The sequence below is a fragment of the Castor canadensis genome, chromosome 2 (assembly GCF_047511655.1).
Source record: "Castor canadensis chromosome 2, mCasCan1.hap1v2, whole genome shotgun sequence".
Lineage (NCBI taxonomy): Eukaryota > Metazoa > Chordata > Mammalia > Rodentia > Castoridae > Castor > Castor canadensis.
This window is the reverse complement of record NC_133387.1, coordinates 184,424,171-184,441,883: the sequence shown is the minus strand read 5'-3', so window position 1 is coordinate 184,441,883 and position 17,713 is coordinate 184,424,171. Positions and strand designations below refer to the sequence as shown.

Below are 17,713 nucleotides of genomic sequence, written 5' to 3'. Positions count from 1 at the left end.
GGATCCCACTTTGGCCAACTCTTGGCTCATCGCTACCAGGCAACAGGAAAGCAACCAAGGTTAAAGGCTATAGGATGACAAAGAGGCCCCAAAACCAACACTTTCTGATTAGTGCTTAATGTTACAGGACTTGGGCGTGGGATGGTAAGGAAATTATAACAGTTGCCCAGTCCTATCCAACTATTTAATGCCAAGCCCAGGCAGGATTACAGCCCAAAACCCTTACCTCTTTTTTTCTACAAAATCTCTGAGATCGGTTTATGGTGGGGGTTGTACTGGGATTTGAATTCGGGGCTTTGCACTTGCAAAGCAGGCACTCCACTGCTTGAGCCACACCTCTAGCCCATTTTGCTCAGTTATTTTGGAAATAGGGTCTTGCAAACTATTTGCCCAGGCTGGACTTGCTTGATCTCAGCCTCCCAAGTAGTTAGGACTATAGGCATAAGCCACTGGGCCAGCTCTGAGATCAGTTTCAGAAGACTACATCAATAACCTCTTCTTCTATATTCTAGAAAAGAAAAACAAAGTGTGGGGAAAGGATGATGCTCTGAAACAAAAGCCTTAACAGCTAGCGCTTACTGAAGACATACTTTGTACCAAGGACTCTGGTAAGCACTTAAATGCATTGTCTCCTTCCACCCTCAGAACAACCCTGCAGGTAGGTGCTATTATCAGCATCCCTTCACAGATAAATTCAATAGCTCACACAAAGTCACACAGCTGGTAAATGACAGATCTAAAATTTGAACTCAGTCTGCTCTCAGCCTATGCCTAAGTAGCAAAAGAGAAAGCATCACTAGGAAAGCAGCTCACCCAGTCAACATCCAAAAGATGTCCTTCCAAAGACACTAGCTATGCTGGGGTCTCCATTTTGGCTTTCAGAGGTCAAATCTCAAGTGGTTTCCATACAGGATTTAGAAAGTACTGTATTCCTGCCAAATCTAGTGAGGTGGTCAACATCTGCCTTTGATAATACTACAAGGATCAGAGTTAGCAAGACCCAAGCACTGCTCTGCTGTCAGGTGACTGGTCCATTTCAACTTAAAGGATGACAGCCAAAAAAGGACTGTCTTATTCAAAAGAAAACAAACCACAACCAAAAAGCTATGCATTTTCCTCTGCTCAATTTGCTTCTTTAATTGACGTGTCCCTTGGTCAACAAACAGATAGAAGACTGCAATAAACAAAAGCATTTAGAAATTCTATTTTTGGCTTTTTGACACAGGGTCTCGCTATATAGCCCAGACTGGCCTAAAAGTTTAAACCCCCTGCCCCAGCCTCCCATGTGCTGGGACTGCATGTGTGCACCACCGCGTCTGGCTAAAGATCACATACAAATTCTCAGGCACCTCACAAAATATACCTGAGTCTTAAGCCCTCAACGTACCGAAATTTTCACTCAATTCAGGGAGATGCTAGTCCCACTCAGCAAAATCTGGGGACAAGGCTCAAGTGATACAGTCATTGCCCAGTATGCACGAGGCCCAGGGTTCAATCCCCAGTACTAATAAAGAAGTGAATGAATGACTATAGAAATTTTCAGAATGGCCACATGCTGCAGCCCAACAGCAAGGAAAAGAGCCCTCTGTATACTCTTGTGAGACTGTGTTAGAGTTGGAGGGAACAACAGTTTGAAAGTGGGCTTCAAATTTAAAACGTCCTTTTTAAAAAGACTCAAGTGCCAGGCATTGTGATGCACAACTGTAATACTAATGCTTGGGAGGCTAAGGCAGGAGGATCACCAAGTTCAAGGCTAGCCTGGGCTACATAGCAAATTCCAGATTATCCTGAGCTGCATAGTAAGACCCTGTCACAATAAATAATTACATAAAAACAATAAATAAGTATCCAAATATCCAATTAAAAGACTCAAAGTTAAACTAGCCATGGTAGTGTGTGCCTGTAATCTCATCACTCTGGAGGTAGAAGCAGGAGGATTACAAGAGTGAGGCCAGCCTAGAACGCACAGCAACTTTCAGGCTAACCTAGGCTACAAAGCCAAGATTCTGTCTTAAAGCAAATAAACAGCCAGGTGCCAGTGTCTCACACCTTAATTCTAGCAACTTAGGAAGCAGAGATCTGGAGGATGAAGGTTCAAAGGCAGTCCTGAGCAAATAGTTTGACAGACCCTATCTTGAAGATACCCAACAAAGAAAAGGGCTGGTGGATTGGCTCAAGTGGTAGAGACGTGCCTAGCAAGTGTGAGGCCCTGAGTTCAACCCCAGTACCTTAAAAAAAAATAAAAAAGAGTACCTCTGACACGTCGATGTAGGGTTACAGGTAAACCGAGTAAGTTATGCTTTCTTTCTGTAATGTTTTTTGACAAGATGTCTTAGAAATTTGTGTTTATGGGGAATTTCATGTGCCTGTAGTAGTGTTATTGTAGTTTGGAAAGCTTTTCTCAAAGTGTCTCACTCATTTCTAGTTTTCAATTTTCTTATTAATTCTCTGTCTGAAGACTCATTTTGACTATAATACACAGAACACCACTGGCCCGAGTTCTGGTATGCCAAGGTTGTCATTTATGAATGGAAAACTAGGTATGACATACGAGGGCAGTGCTCAATGAAATGAATCCTGAATCACAAAGGACAAGAAGGAATCCCACGAGGGCCAGGCACGAGCATTCCTTATACACACACCAGCGGCCACTTCACTGTCAGTGTCCTTGACTCCAGAGACATCTGTGCACTGATGTTGCAGCCTGGCCTCCCAAGCTGGATCCAGCCAACTGTGGAGCTGCAGCTTTAACCAGCCTCTTAATTATTATCTCTGAAATGGAACTGCACCTACCGCTAGGATGAGAGTCACAAAGAAGCGATAACATTTGGTCTGATTCATACCAACTATTTATGTTGCCACCTGTTGCTGGCAACCCCAGACAGAGGAGAGCTAGCAAGAGGCAGGGTGTGTGGCACATCAAACAAAGGCAATGAAGGCTGCTCTGCTGAAATTGGTACTGCTACAGTTACGGTGGACAGATCACTCTCCATTGTAGGGCCACTGGGTGTGGGAGATGACGGTGACAACTAATCCCACAAGGAAGAGTCACGACCCCACGGCAAAGTGGAGGCAGCAGGCAGAGGACAGAAAGCAAAGGCCAACGAAGAAACACCGTGTACCCTGAACCTTGTCCAGGCTAAAGTAACTGGCTCCACACTTTCATTTAGAGTTAACAATTAGCAATGGTTTAAGGAACAGGCAGAGGATGAGTGAGTGAGAATGAAAGCCTTCTCTTGGTCTTGGGCCCAATCGGGTTAGCACAGGTAAAAATCATAGTCTAAAAGGAAACTTGCCAGGACCTCTGCCAGAACCTGAAATTGACTCAGATTTATTAAGGGAAGGTAAAGACTGTCCCCAGGATGTGTCCTAGTGGGCTGCAGCTTTGATCTAGAGAGGCAGGGATTCTGTATCTAGTCAAAAGGAGAACCAAGGTAAGCTCAAAACAGGTAGCCAGCCTTAGGCCAGGACTTTTGAGGTCTCCCCTAAGCACCACACGTGGAACCTGCTGAAGACAAAGGCTCTTTGTACACAAGGAAGGAGGACAGGGAGTGAAAGGAGGAAGGAGCAAGGGAGACCAGAGTAAAAGAGCAGAACCTGAGATCTTCACAGACCATTTGAGATGGTTACTCGTGAGGCATGGGAAGGCATTATTTCTCATGTGGAGCATTTAGCTCAGGCTAACTTAACTCTCCAAGCTCACCTGCTGACAGAACAAAATGCAGAGCTGGCATGCTGTCCTATTCTTCTCCCCAAATGAAAACAAGCACCTTCACAGAAAAGCCACTTGTCCCAGGTTAACCTTCTTAGAGAATATTACACAACTATCACAAAGAAAAATGATTTAAAAAGTGACCCTGGCTGGGCACTGGTGGCTCACGCCTATAATCCTAGCTACTCAGGAAGCAGAGATCTGGAGGATCACAGTTCGAAGCCAACCCAGGCAAATAGTTCTGCGAAACCCCATCTTGAAAAACCTTTACAAAAAAAAAAGGGCTGATGGAGTGGCTCACAGTGAAGGCCCTGAGTTCAAGCCCCAGTACCGCCAAAAAAAAAAAAAAAAAAAAGTGACCCTTGCCAAGCCACTAGCAACAAAGCAGTCCCATTAATTCATGAAAGAATCTGGACCTGGGCTGCCTAAGCCTCAAACATGAATCATTACCCACAACTCACTATGAGCTCACCAACCCAGGGTGCGGCCATTGGCCACAACAGCTTTCTACCAAAAGCTAAAGGACCAAAGCTATATTTTGGTGAATTTAGTATCTGTGATACTCCTTAAAATTCTGTGAAGACATTGGCTTTCTCCACCAAACACACTCTGTTATGAGAATGGGCACACATACCAATGCACACTTGATCACGAGGGCTGGCGTGTGGTGAAGACCCTCGATTCCATTCTGTCTTCACAGCTGCCCCTTTCAGGAGCTCACAAGATGTTATGGTTTATCACGACAACTCTTCGAGTTACACTGCTGGGCATGGTGTCTCAAGCCTGTAATCCCAGCTACCTGAGAGGTGGACATTGGGGAAGATAGTGATTCAAGGCCAACCCAGGCAAAAACTTCAGGAGACCCCATCTCAACTCTTAAAAGGCTGGGAGTGGTGGTACACACATCTCACCCCAACTACTTAGAAGGCATAAATAGTTAGGATCAAGGGGCTGGAAGTGTGGGTCAAGTGGTAGAGTGCCTGCCTAGCAAGCTTGAGGTCCTGAGTTCAAACCCCAGAAATGCTTTAAAAAAAAGGAAAGAAAGTAAGTAAGTCATTCCTTATCATCTTCCTGGAAATTTTCTTTTTGAAGTTAGTATCTGTTTTCATCTAACTGGATGTTCAGCTATTCCTCAGAAATATTTTCCTCTGCTCAAGAGGCTGAACCAGGGGCTCATTTAAGCCCAGGAGTTCAAGGCCAGCCTGGGCAACATCAAGACCTTGATCTCAATACTTTGTTTTTCCTTCAGCTATTTTGCTTTAATGTTGACATGGTACATTCTTATTTGTGCCCAACTTCTTAGCAATCCCACAAAACACTGCTCACCTTCAAAACCCACTCACTGAAGATGCATTCATGGAAAACCCACATTAAAATTAATTATGAAAATTTAAAATAACACAAACGACAATACTTGTTACCAACTGATTCCCACAGAGGTTGATTGTGGTTGCACAGAGAAAAAGGCCACATCAGCATCGAGGGCCCGGACACAGGACAGGGTCTTCTTTCCGGGACGCCCAGTCTTGCAAAGCCCCTCCCAGAGAGCGTCTCCTGTCCCCTGCCCTGAAGACAAGGGAAAGGGGGCCCAGAAGCTTACTCCTCCCCTTTCACTGTCCCAGTACCGATGGCACTCTCAGCCTTGGGGCCAAGGTTTGGCACACTCCTCTGGCAGAAGGCTGGGTGAGTAGACATATAAACATTACTTCTTCAAAGTTAAGGCTGGGACAAGATTCCTGCCGTGGACAGAGCTGATGAGCCAGGGGCTAAAGGACTCGGCTGCTGTGTTCTCAATGGACCTGGCGGTGAGCACAGCCAGGCCTGCTGAGGATACTAGAACTTGACTTCCCTTTCTTCTCTGCCAAGTCACCTTCTTCTTCTCAGTCCCCAAGGACTGTATAGCCTACTTCAGGGATTCTCGGCTTACTAGGTCACACGCCAACCATGCTGGCTGATTACTATGTTTTTTTAAGGAAACAAGTATAACCAGGCATGGTGGCGGGTGTCTGCAGTGGTGGGCGCCTGTAGCCCAGGCCACTTAGGACGCTGAGGCAGGAGGATCGCTTGAGTCCTGGAGTTCAGAGCCAGCCTGGGCAACATAGTCCAGGCAACACTGCCCCATCTCCAGGGGCAAAAAAAAAAAAAAAAGGATTTAAAAGAAAGGAAAGCTTATTTATGACATAAATTAACAAATAATGTCAAAGATAGAATCGGAAATCTCCACACCCTTCTTTTCCTTCTTACAAGAAGAAGCTGCACACGTTCTATCTAAGAGCGCTCCTGGGCTGCAGGTGCCTAGACTGAACCACACAGGGTGAGAGAATAAAAAGAAGGCAGCGGGGCTGTCTGAGCGTGCACATCTGACTCGGCTGTCTTATGATTGCAGTCTTAATTCCAAAAGATGGCTCTGGATGAGTCATTGTTTCGTACTGCGGAGAGAAAATTTTCTGTTCATTGTTACACATAACACAGAGTGGACTGTTCCCAAATGGTTATTTTCTACAGAAATTAAACAGAACCAGAAATTCCATTGGGGTTGGTGAGATTCACAAGGAATTCATCACCATTTATCTGCTGCTTTTCAGCACTGAGAGAAGCTGCTTGGGACTCACCAAGGACTCAGTCACACAAAAGGTTCTGTGCGGCCTAGCTGAACAAATCCCACCACAGAGGATCCCTGCATGCTAGTCTGGCTGGAGTGCAATCCCAATCTGCTGTGTCTCAATCTCTGTCTGTCCTTCTCTCTCTCTCTCTCTCTCTTTTTTTCCTCTTTCTCGCTCCTTTGGTTTAGCTTTGTTTATTTTGCAGTGCTGGGCATTGAACCCAGGGCCTCATGCATGCTTACACAAGGGCTCCGCGCAAGGAGCATACCCACACTACATCCCTGGCCCCACTCTTAAATTCTTTCTTAAAAAGGTCCTGTTAAATGTTTACGGGGCCAGAGCACAGAGGGCACCCTGAAGTCAGTGGCCTCCACACAGCCACTAGACTGCTCACTGTGTCATCACACCTGTAACTACCAAGTTAGCCTACTGTTTAGCCTTGCCTCTGAAGGCCTTTCGCACTCCAGCCTCAACTTTCCCACTGTTTTCTGATGATAACCTGGCTTATGTCTATCCCTAAAAGTGACTGTACTTTTATTCTCATATCTTTGCTTACATTGCTCTGTCTAGAATTCCCTCTTCTCCACCTTCCTCCCGCTCAATCCCAGCTTATACTGGTGGCCTTCCTTCCTGACCACCTCAATTGACCAAAGCTTCTCTGTCCCTCCTCAACCTCTGTCATCATCCAGATCACTCATTTGGGCACTCAGTAAAACAAAGCAGCATAATTGGTAGCTGACACCTACAATACCAGCAGTCATGAGGCTGAGATGGGAGGATCACAAGTTGAAGACCAGCATGGGTTACACCAATCTCAAAAAAAAGGCAGTGCCTGCCGAACAAAGCCCAGAGTTCAAACCCCAGTACCATTATCCGGGAAAAAAAAAAAAAAAAAAAGTGTATTTTATGTTTTTCTCTGTTCTTAGCAATGACCTTCAAAGGGCATTAAAAATCATCAGCATAGTAATTCCCAACCTGTTCAACACCAGGGACACTGTTGTTATTTGATAACTTCCTCCACTCCTGCTTGTGCCTCTGTAGCTTTCATGTCAAAGACTGAGGGCCTCACACACGCCGAGCACATGCTCTCCCACTAACATGCACTCCCAGTTCCTGGAAATCTGCTTAAAAACAAAGCAGTGCTGAATCGAAGACAACTGCGAAGGAACCAAGGTCCCCGAACATGGAGGAGTCACATAGGAGTGACTCCAGAGGGCAATAAGCTGGTTAGATCGCTTCTTTATGGCCTAACCAGGCAGTCCATAAATGCTGTACTTGAGAAAGGGAGAATGATTTCAGTAATTTCAGTGCTGGCTACTTGGCCCCCGCAAAATGACTTGACCTCTCCCAATCTGTCTCCCCATTTGTCAAGGAGGGGACAATACTTAACAGCCTAGAAAGCTTACAATGGAACTCAAATTACACATGGTTTGTAAAAGCACTTCATGAGTGGCAAAATACAAAATGCATAGTATTATTAAGAAACTATTACACAATTGTATTTTATTCATTAATTTATTTTTGCAGGACGGGGACTTGAACTCAGAGCCTACAAACACCTTGAGCTACTCCACCAGCCCTTTTTGGTGATGGATGTTTTCAAGATAGGGTCTCAAAAACTATTTGCCTGGGCTGGCCTCGAACCATGATCCTCCTGATTTCTGCCTCCTGAGTAGGTAGAATTACAGGCATAAGCCACTAGCACCCAGTGAAGAGTAGTGAGAAAGCACCATGGCCTGAAAATATAAATAATTCCTGTGCTGGTTTTTATTTAGAATTCAGGAAGACATGATGCCACTTTTCTGTTGCTGTAACAAAATATCTGAGAGAGGCTTATTAGAGAGGAGGAGATTTATTTTGACTCCTGGTTTCAGAGCTTTCGGTCCACGGTAAGCCAGATCCATTTTTGAGGCTAGATAGGGGCAGAGCATTATGGCGGCTGGAGCTTGTGGCAGAGCAAAGCTACTCCTCTCATGGAAGCTAGGAAGCAGAGAGGCAGAGAGAGCAGGCGGCTGAGGAAGAGACACCCTTCAAAGGCACACCCCAGCAGCCCACTTCCTCCAGCAGACCCCATCTTACACAGTTCTACAACCTCCCAACACTTCATCCAATTATGAATCCATCAGTGGATGAATCCATTGACTAGATCAGCATCTCATGATCCAAGCACTTCCCAAGAGCCCACCCTTAGCATTGCTGCTTTGAAACCAAGCCTTCAACACGTAAGGCTTTTTGGAGAACACTTCATATCCAAACCACAACAACCCCTAAATTGTCATAAAACCTGAGAGGGGAAGAAGACAAAAGACAAAATCCCAGAAAACACGAACTGCCTAGTACCTTAGAGAAAACCTTCAGTTGATACCTAAATACAACTGGATTTGCTGATTCTGACCAAATGACACTGTCAGAAGAGAAATCTATTCTAAAAACAGTTAGCTTCATCCGAGGTTGATAATCTTTGAAAGTGGGAACAAAGCTTAATTATTGCATTGGTGCAACACCAAAGGGACAGGCAGGAGAGAGGTCCCTGCAGCCTTCAAGCTCTCACTGCACTGCAGGCTGGCACATGGTGCTGGGAAGGAAGTGAGAAGGAGTCAACAGCAGTGCTACAGCCACGTCACACAGAGAACGGAAATTCTGAATCATCAAAACTCTGAATGACCCTAGCACTTTAAAGGAAATGGACAGATGACAGAACTGCAGACATGGAATGAAATGAAGAAATGTGAAGCCCGGCGTAGAACTGATGTACTCAAGGTCACAGTGGGTGAGTGACAGTGATATGAATTCAAAATAAAGTCTCATGATAAACATTCACTGGAAACTAGAATCTCCTCTCTGCCAGTATTTTAACTTAGAAGCCACTCTTTCTTAACAGATTGCAAAACAGGATTTGGTCCTGCTTCAATCAAATTCTCCTTTTGTTCAAAACTCATCAATAAAGTTGGACTTCAGGAAAGTCAACAGCAAACACTGCAAATAGGGACGGTCGAAGTCAATTTCATTGGGAAATTATATGCAAACTCCTCCCAACTTCCTTATAAGGAAGAGAAATTGGTAAAATGCCTGAAATGAACTCTGACAACTTACACTTTAAGTCTGGATTAATCCAAAAAATGAACTGTGAATAATAAAAAGTATTAAGGATCACACAGTCATGACTAGACACCACAAAAACATAAGACTAAACAAAACAGGTTTTAAAACTGCAATCACTGGAACAGAATTTTTTTTTGGAGAACTGGGGTTTGAACTCAGGACCTCACACTTGCTAGACAGGTTCAAGCACTCTACCACTTAAGACACTCCACCTGCCCTGTTTTGTGTTGAGCATTTTCCAAATAGGATCTCAAGAACTATTTGCCCAGTCTGGCTTCAAAAGGATATCCTCCTGATTTCTGCCTCCTGAGTAAGCCACCAGCACCCAGCTTGGAAGAGTATTTTTAAAAATTTTTTCCAGCGAGGTGCCAGTGGCTCACACATGTAATCCTAGCTACTCAGGAGGCAGAGATCAGGAGAATCGCAGTTCAAAGCCAGCCCAGGCAATTAATTCCACGAGACCCTATCTTGAAAATACCTAATATAAAAAAGGTCTGGTGGAGTGGCTCAAGGTGTAGGCCCTGAGTTCAAGCCCCAGTACCTCAAAAAAAAAAAAAATTCCATCCCCTTAAAAGTCCTTTCAAACAATAAAAGGAAATGTGGCACTTTGAATCTAAGGTATTCAGTTCTCCGATGGGCAGAAGCAACCAGAGAAGCCTCATCTGCCCCTCATCATTTCAAGAGCAGTGGAACTGTGGATCGGTGGCTTTATATCAGGCTTCAGGGGCTTGGTGAAGAAGCCTGCTAAATGTCGCAGCACTCCTCCATATTTCTGTGTTCATGCAGACGGAATCATTTCGTTGTGACCTTCTTCTCCAGAGACACACATTACCAATACCAGACACATTAAGTCCTATTAGCCTGAAAATAAACTAATGGAACTTTAAGCTTAGCCCAGTAGAGAGCTAGTTGTTTCTTCCTTAATAAGAAATAAAAATGATTTTTTGGGCTGGCGGACTGGCTCAAGTGGTAGAGACTAGAAGTGTGAGGCTCTGAGTTCAAGCCCCAGTGCCACTAAAAATAATCATATTAATAATTTTTCTAAATGTGCATGGATAAAACTAATAAACACTGTGCTCGACATCAGAAAAGGAGATATCTTAAGAAATCATTCTTTGGAGGAGTGTTTTGTTTTGTTGTTTTTTGAGTCTCAAACCCTCCTGCCTTAAGCAACTGAGTGCTGGGATTATAGAGAGGTGTGACAATACCTGGTTTAAGAAATCACTCTTAACAACATCAGGGCAATAAAACAAATCCTTTTCTGCCCCTGCATGTTCCTTAATACAAGAAGAAAAAAGAAAACAGCAATTTACTGATACTACTGAACTGTAAGAGGCTACACCACTTCTACTTGAAAGGGAATATAGTTCAAAGACGTACCTTTCCCAGGGAAAAGCCTGTACCCCCCCCAATCCTCAACCACATCAATTACTACTAGCTAAAACTAAAACAAACACATAAGAAAAACAATCACCTCCCACAGAAGGGATGTGACTGGGGAGCCAGATAAAACTCTATATTCACTTATATATTCATTCGTACTTCTATTCACGCCAGTTCCCATAGCACACACCCTGCAAGAGAAAGCCTACAGCATGTGTAGTGGAAATAAACATTGAGCCTTCAGATCTATTTGCACAAAGAAAAATGGAATCACCAGTCAGGCAGGAAAAGAGGGATACTTATCAAAGGTCACCCACTTAGTACAAATTTGCTCCATCACTCTGGTCAGAGCTCATGGACAGAATCCCACTCTTTGCACAGACTTTCCAAACATTAACCAAAGTCCACAGCAGCCTGCTGAGGTAAATGGCATTTTACAAACAGTGGGTATAAAACAGTGAGAACTGACTGCACCAGAGTTCTGCCTTTTACTTGGTATACATAGTCTAATTAAAAAAAAAAAAAAAACCAACAACTATTTGCTGCCTCTGTTTTTCACTTTATTATATTTATTCTCAATTTCACACATAAGGGACTCTGTGTTGCATTATGTCATGTTATTCTGTGTTTGCAGTGCTGGGGATCCAACCCACGGCCTCACTCACACTGGGCATTCAGTCGCCAACTGCACTCCCAGCACAGGGATGATGTGGGATTTTTTTGATGGCACTGGGGTTTGAACTCAGGGCTTTGCACTTTCTAGGCAGGCCCTCTACCACTTGAGCCACTCCACCAGACCTTTTATTGTGTACTTTTTATTGTGTACAGGATCTCAAAGAACTATTTGCACAGGCTAGTTTTGAACCATGATCCTCCTGATCTTTGCCTCCTGTGTAGCTAGGATTACAGGTGGGAACCACCAACGCCCACTAGGAATGATGTTTTAAGATAAAAGTCTGAACCAAACCACAGATAGCAGGGATACTTTGCTTACCAGTATCTTTGTCACCATTATCAAAAATTCCATTAGCTAGTTAAGAAACAAACTTTTTTCTTTTTTTCTTTTTTTTTTGGTGATGCTGGGGTTTGGTGAAGCTTCATGCTTGCTAGGCAGGCGCTCTACCACTTGAGCCTCTCCACCAAGCCAGGAACCATCTTTTGAACACTTTTGCTTATTATAATGGCCTGCCTACCAAGACAAATTAGTTTTAAGTAGGTTTTACATTATAATATTTATACTAGCAGTTTCTATAGGGACAAAGTTCTGATCATTTTATCATCCATGTAAATGTGTCAGGGATTGCCTGAAAAGAGGCACAAGTGAACTACCTGAGCGACAGAAATTTTCTGTCTTGATTGAGGTGGTGGTTATAATGGCTCATTAAATCTCCTAACTATATGCTTAAGATCTGTGCATTTCCTGGCATATAAATTTTACCTGAAAAGGCAGGGGGTCAAAGAATTATTTAGTAGACAAACCTCTGAGTTGGAAAGCAGCAAATCACACTGTACAAAAAAAGAACTCACTCTTTTTCCCTGTAGTCTGCATTTCCACTTCTGTGCACTAATTAATTCTTCAATAGTTCGGTTCCTGTGGGGCTTTCACAGCCTCCAAGTACAAAGGAGAGGGTCTGGAGACAGCTGGACACTTGCATCACCTGTGAGTGAGGAAACCACACTCCCCAACTACAGCTGCCTCATGTATCAGTGTCAGAAAACTGAGCCATCCCTGCGACCATCCTAGGTCATCCTAGAAGGTCTTGTCTCAGACAGATTAAGAGAAGAAATGGATTGAAATGTCACAGGTAGATAACCTCATAACCTCATGGCCCTAATTAGACTCTCCTAGGTGCTCATCAGATTGTGGAGGACAAAGGAGTAATCTTACAGATCTTCCACCTGCCAGAAGCTGAAGGAATGCTGCAGCCACCAGATAGGTCCACTGTGTCCAGAAGTACACACAAAGAAGTGAATACACAAATGGATCTGCTTCAAGAGTTAATAAAAACACCTTTATTCTGGAAGCAAAGAGAGCTCTCTCTAGGTAGAAATGCCAGGTTTAATCTCCCAAGGACTGTAGAAAACACAAGTGACGCCCAAGATAACTAATGTAGCCTCAGGTTTGTGTTCACTTTTTAAAGTAACTGCCATGCAACTCAGTCATTCTTAGTAACAGACTTTTTAAAAACGCATTTTCCACAATAAAGGGAGCTGAGGGAAAAAAGAACGCCACCAACAATATGAATTCAGAAAAAGACTATCAATCAGGTCATGTGAGAATGACCAACTACCACCCCACACCAGGGTGCCCCCCCTGGGTGCCCGGCTTAAACCGCCTCCCCCGGAGACCACACTACGGTCACTTTACGAAGGAGCCCCACAAAATGCAAATGGAGAGGTGGTCTGGTTTAATAGGAAGGAAATGGAGGACTACACACTGGCCCTGGCCATACCCCTTACCAGGTGTGTGACCACGAGCACATTTCTGAAAGTCCAGGAGTGAAATGGGATGGTTCCTATCTTCGTCCAACACTTTCTGGACAAATGCTTTGTAAACTGCAGTGTCATTTTCATTGTTGGGTTATTATTATCTGAGATGACATGGTGAGTCAGGTCAGACCTGGAACTCCAGTCCCCTAACTTCTCCAAGGCTTCTGTGTGTTGGCTGGTTTGGCTTTTTTATTTACTTGCAGGGCTAGGAGGAGAAATCTACAGCCTTTCGCATGCTGGACAAGTGAACCCCACTGAGCTTAGCTATACCCATCCCAAGGCCTAGTCTACCATTCTCACACCTGTGTTCAGTACTAAGCCATTGTTACCAGCTTCTCGAACATGGAGTTTATAATAACCACTTCTATCAGGAAAAAAATGATAGCAAGCATAAAACACGATCTTTAATATTACACAAAACAAGTATAAATGCAAGGTATTTAGGGTCTATACAAGCGGTGTGGGGAGGGACACTAGATTACAGATGTATCTGTGTTGAGATGGTACAGGATGAATGCTCGTTAATGCGGTGATGAAATGCTGACTATTCTGAGCAGCTGTGTGCAGTTAGTATTTTGAAGAAAAAAGAAAAACCACAATGTAGCTTAATAATAGCTTGAGGGCATACACACTGATCAGAAGGCAACTATGTTTTTGTTTTTGTTTTTTTTTTTAGATATTGTCTCACTGTGTAGCCGAGACTGGCTTCAAACTTAATCCTCCTGCCTCAGTTTCCCAAGTGATGGAATTTAGGCATAACCACCATGCCCATCTATCCAACTATGATTTTTTTTTTAACAATTACAAATATCCCAAAGCAGCCGGGCACAGGTGGCTCACACCTATAATCCTAGTTACTTGGGAGGCTGACATCAGGAGAATCAAGATTGGAAGCCAGCCTGAGCAAGCAATTCAAAGGACTCCATCTCCAAAATAACCATAGCAAAATGGACTAGAGGTGTGGCTCAATCAGAATACCTGCTTTGCAAGTGCAAAGCCCTGAGTTCAAACCCCAATCCCATAATTAACAAATAAATATAAATAAATAAATAAAATGCCCCAAAGCAATACATTATTGATGTATTGATTTTTGACAATTTGATGATGCAATCTACCCTACAAAATATTTATTAATAAAAGACTGAATGGGTATATCTATGCCACACACCTTACATGGTAAGGAGTTGCCTAGATTCTGGGAATTTAGTGCTATAGTGTCCACCAGGTCTCTAGCTGCTGCCCTTTTGTCAATCTAAGATGTGTCACACTGTATCTCGGCAGTTTCACCCATCTAAAGGACAAGGCGAAACAATAAAACTAAGAAACTCCACAAAAGTGCTAGGGGTGTGACTCACATGGTAGAGCACCTGCCTAGCAAGACCTAGGCCCTGAGTTCAAACTCCAGTAATGCAAAAAGAAACTGTACAGAAAGCTGGGCATGATAACACATGTTCATAATCCTAGCAATTGGGAGGCTGTGGAGGGAGAACAGATTTTGAGGTTAGTCTGAACAACATAGTGAATTCAAGGGCAGAATGGAGAAAATAAAGCCAAAAATGCCACTAAAATGCAGAATGAGTGATGGGGAGACATATTTAAAGCATGCCTAGCACTAACAGACAAACTACATTCACTTCAAAAACACTAGCAGTGTTATTTTGTTTTAGAATGTGAGAACTTCTTACAAGAAGTTGTGTTTATAAGCTTATGCATATTCATTTGGGAGGAACACACAGTCATCAGAGGCAGTGAAAAACTACAGCTTTAAATGCTGGGTTTTAACCCTCGGGCTTAAAGGTTATAGCAGCATTTCTTGAAAACCTATTAGTCATCTGTTTCAATTATACACCTCTCAGAGAAAGTAAGAAAACAAGGTGGGCTGGTCGTACACAAGCTTGTCACCAACAATAGTTAGAAAAGTCCAACCACATCAGAAAATACCATGGAACTCTGTCACCATCTGCATGCCTCATCGTTCTGGAAATTTCACATCATGGACCATGAGTAAGAATTATGGCTACTTTCGGGCTCTTTTCTAAGACTGACTCATCCTGACTGATCTGCAGGGTCTGAACATGTGGTGACACAATGGGGCAGAAAAGCAACAGTTAGTAACAGCAAATCCTGGTAAACTTACCTTGTAATAGGTTCAAGTAATTCTCCTCCTTCAATGAGGGCAGTGCACTACCCATGTGCAGCCTGCATATACAGGACCGTTGTTATTACTGGTAACAACATTAACCAAACCTCACAGGTGAATACTACTATAACTACTACAACCACTACAGCTACCATCTGCATTCTGCAAAACAATGGGAAAGGAAACAACTTGTCTAAAACTATGCAGACACTAAGAGAGGGTGGTAGGACTCAAACTCAAGGCTTGTAACTCCAAATTCTGTCCTTTGCCCTTAAACATTCACTACATATTTCATCATGACATCGTTCATTCATGAATTCCTTTATCTAGTCAGGTGTTTATTAAATGTCTCCTATATGTTAGACACTATTTTCAACACCTAAGGAAAGAATCTAAGAAGGCGTAATAAAATCTAGAGTATTGGTCAGGGACAGTTTAACTACAAAAAAAAAAAAAATCTAGGAAGTGGGAAAAAGAAGTGGGAACAGGTAAGGAAGTCTTCCTGTGGCAGGTTTCCTCTCCACAGGCAACAATCACAAGGTTTCCTGACACCTGGCAAGTGACTAGCGAGGGAGGAAGCCCATCAGGCAGAACAAACAAGAGCAATGGCACAAAAGGAAAAGTGTGTAACCAGGGAACCATCTGGGCACAACTGGTGGCTATATCAGGCACAGCCAGAGATGACGCGGGAGGACAGGGACCCCGGTGAGCAAGACCAGGCTCCAAATGCCATGCTAAGGTTTGGCTTTATAGGATAAAATACAGAAACGTGTAACTTAAAGGAGAAACCGGTTTCAGTGAGCAGGACAGAATCGAGGGGTATGGGCCAGGAACAGACCAGTTAAGACTCCCACACAGCAGTACAAAAATTGTGACAGCGGTGAAAAGGGGGAGGTAACAAATGACAGCACTATTTTGAAGAAGAATCTTAAAACACAGTGACTGACAAGAAGTGTTGAGCAAAACTCAAAGACAAATGTCAGGAAGTTCCAGACTTTGGGCTTCCACCACTGGGCAAATCATGCTGACACCAGTGAAGATGGAGATGTCCCTTTGGTCATCTAAACAATGAGCTGAGTTTTGTTTCCTGGAGCTGTTTGTGGCATCCAGAGGCACAGCTAAAGACAGCACTGGGTTCTACATCTGAGAAGTGAGAGATTTGGAGTCATTCAGGGTGGGGAGATATGGGGCTGGGCTGCGTAGGCCAAGGATGGTCACAGACACAGAGAAGGGGTGAGCACAGAGCCTTGGGGACCCCAATGCTATGGAATAAAGAGAAACAATGTGTGAAGGCCAAGAAGAGGACAAAGCTGCAGGAGTGGAGCCAAGAGGTGAAGGACCTGGAAACCCAGAGCATCAGTGAGTGATACGTTCATTGTTTTTAGAGGACTTTTCTTTTTCCAGAAAAAAGAGAAATTCAACAAGGGGTTTGACAAAGCATGAACTGAATGAAACAATAGTTCTGTAAAGCACTGTGGTAATGCACAGTTAACATAGACCTCTAAGATAACATGCAATATGACACGATAATTTTAAAGCTAATAGTCTATTCTAAGGAAGGAATCTGAAATCTTGACAGTGGTTAATATCAAAAAGTGTTCATAACATTATTTGTAATAGCAACAAAATGGAAAAACTTTAACTGTACAGGAGGAATGGTTAAGTAGGTGACAGTACAACCATGTAAGGAAGATTACAACCCTTTAAAATTATATTCATAGGTCATTTTAAGTGACATACAAAATACTCAAGATGTGGACATAACGCCATCTATTCAGTTACCAATGTAAAACAGAAAGGCACAAAAGGACAGAAGGTAAAGTAAAACACAACAAAACGTTCGTGGTAGTACTGGCATTGAGATCACAAATGCTTTTCGTTTTCTGCTTTAGCTTTCTTTTCTACATTTCCTGAATTTAATAATGTTCATATGCTACTTTTTCCTGTTTTTAAACTGAATGCGTTATTTTGAGATTTTAATTTGCAGTTCCCTAATCGCTAATGATACTGACGACTTCATGTGCTCACGTGCCATCTGCACGTCCTGCTCAGTGAACATCTCTTATGTCTTTTGCCAATTTCGATTTGGCTTACTGGCTCTTGCAACTAATGGATTTGGGGTTCTTTATACATTCTAGGTAGTCACATATTCACAGGGGCTCTTCCAGGACAACCAAAAGCTGCAGATGCTCAAGTCCCTTATACAAAATGGCATAATATGGGCTGGCAGAGTGGCTCAAGTGAGAGAGCACCTGCCAAGCCAAGTGTGAGGCCCTGAGTTCA

The 17,713-nt window shown here is 43.3% G+C and overlaps 1 protein-coding gene across 9 annotated transcripts in view; it reads right to left on the bottom strand.

Moving 5' to 3' along the window:
• The window catches only part of Sik3 (SIK family kinase 3), a 216,062-nt gene that overhangs the window by 137,713 nt on the left and 60,636 nt on the right, over nucleotides 1–17,713 (bottom strand). The window contains exon 2 of one of the 9 annotated variants that reach the window (XM_074066674.1): nucleotides 4,347–4,511. The exons of the other annotated variants lie outside the window; for them this stretch is intronic. The gene's annotated coding sequence lies outside the window, so the exon portion shown is untranslated. The remainder of the gene's footprint in view (nucleotides 1–4,346; nucleotides 4,512–17,713) is intronic. 9 annotated transcript variants of the gene reach the window in all.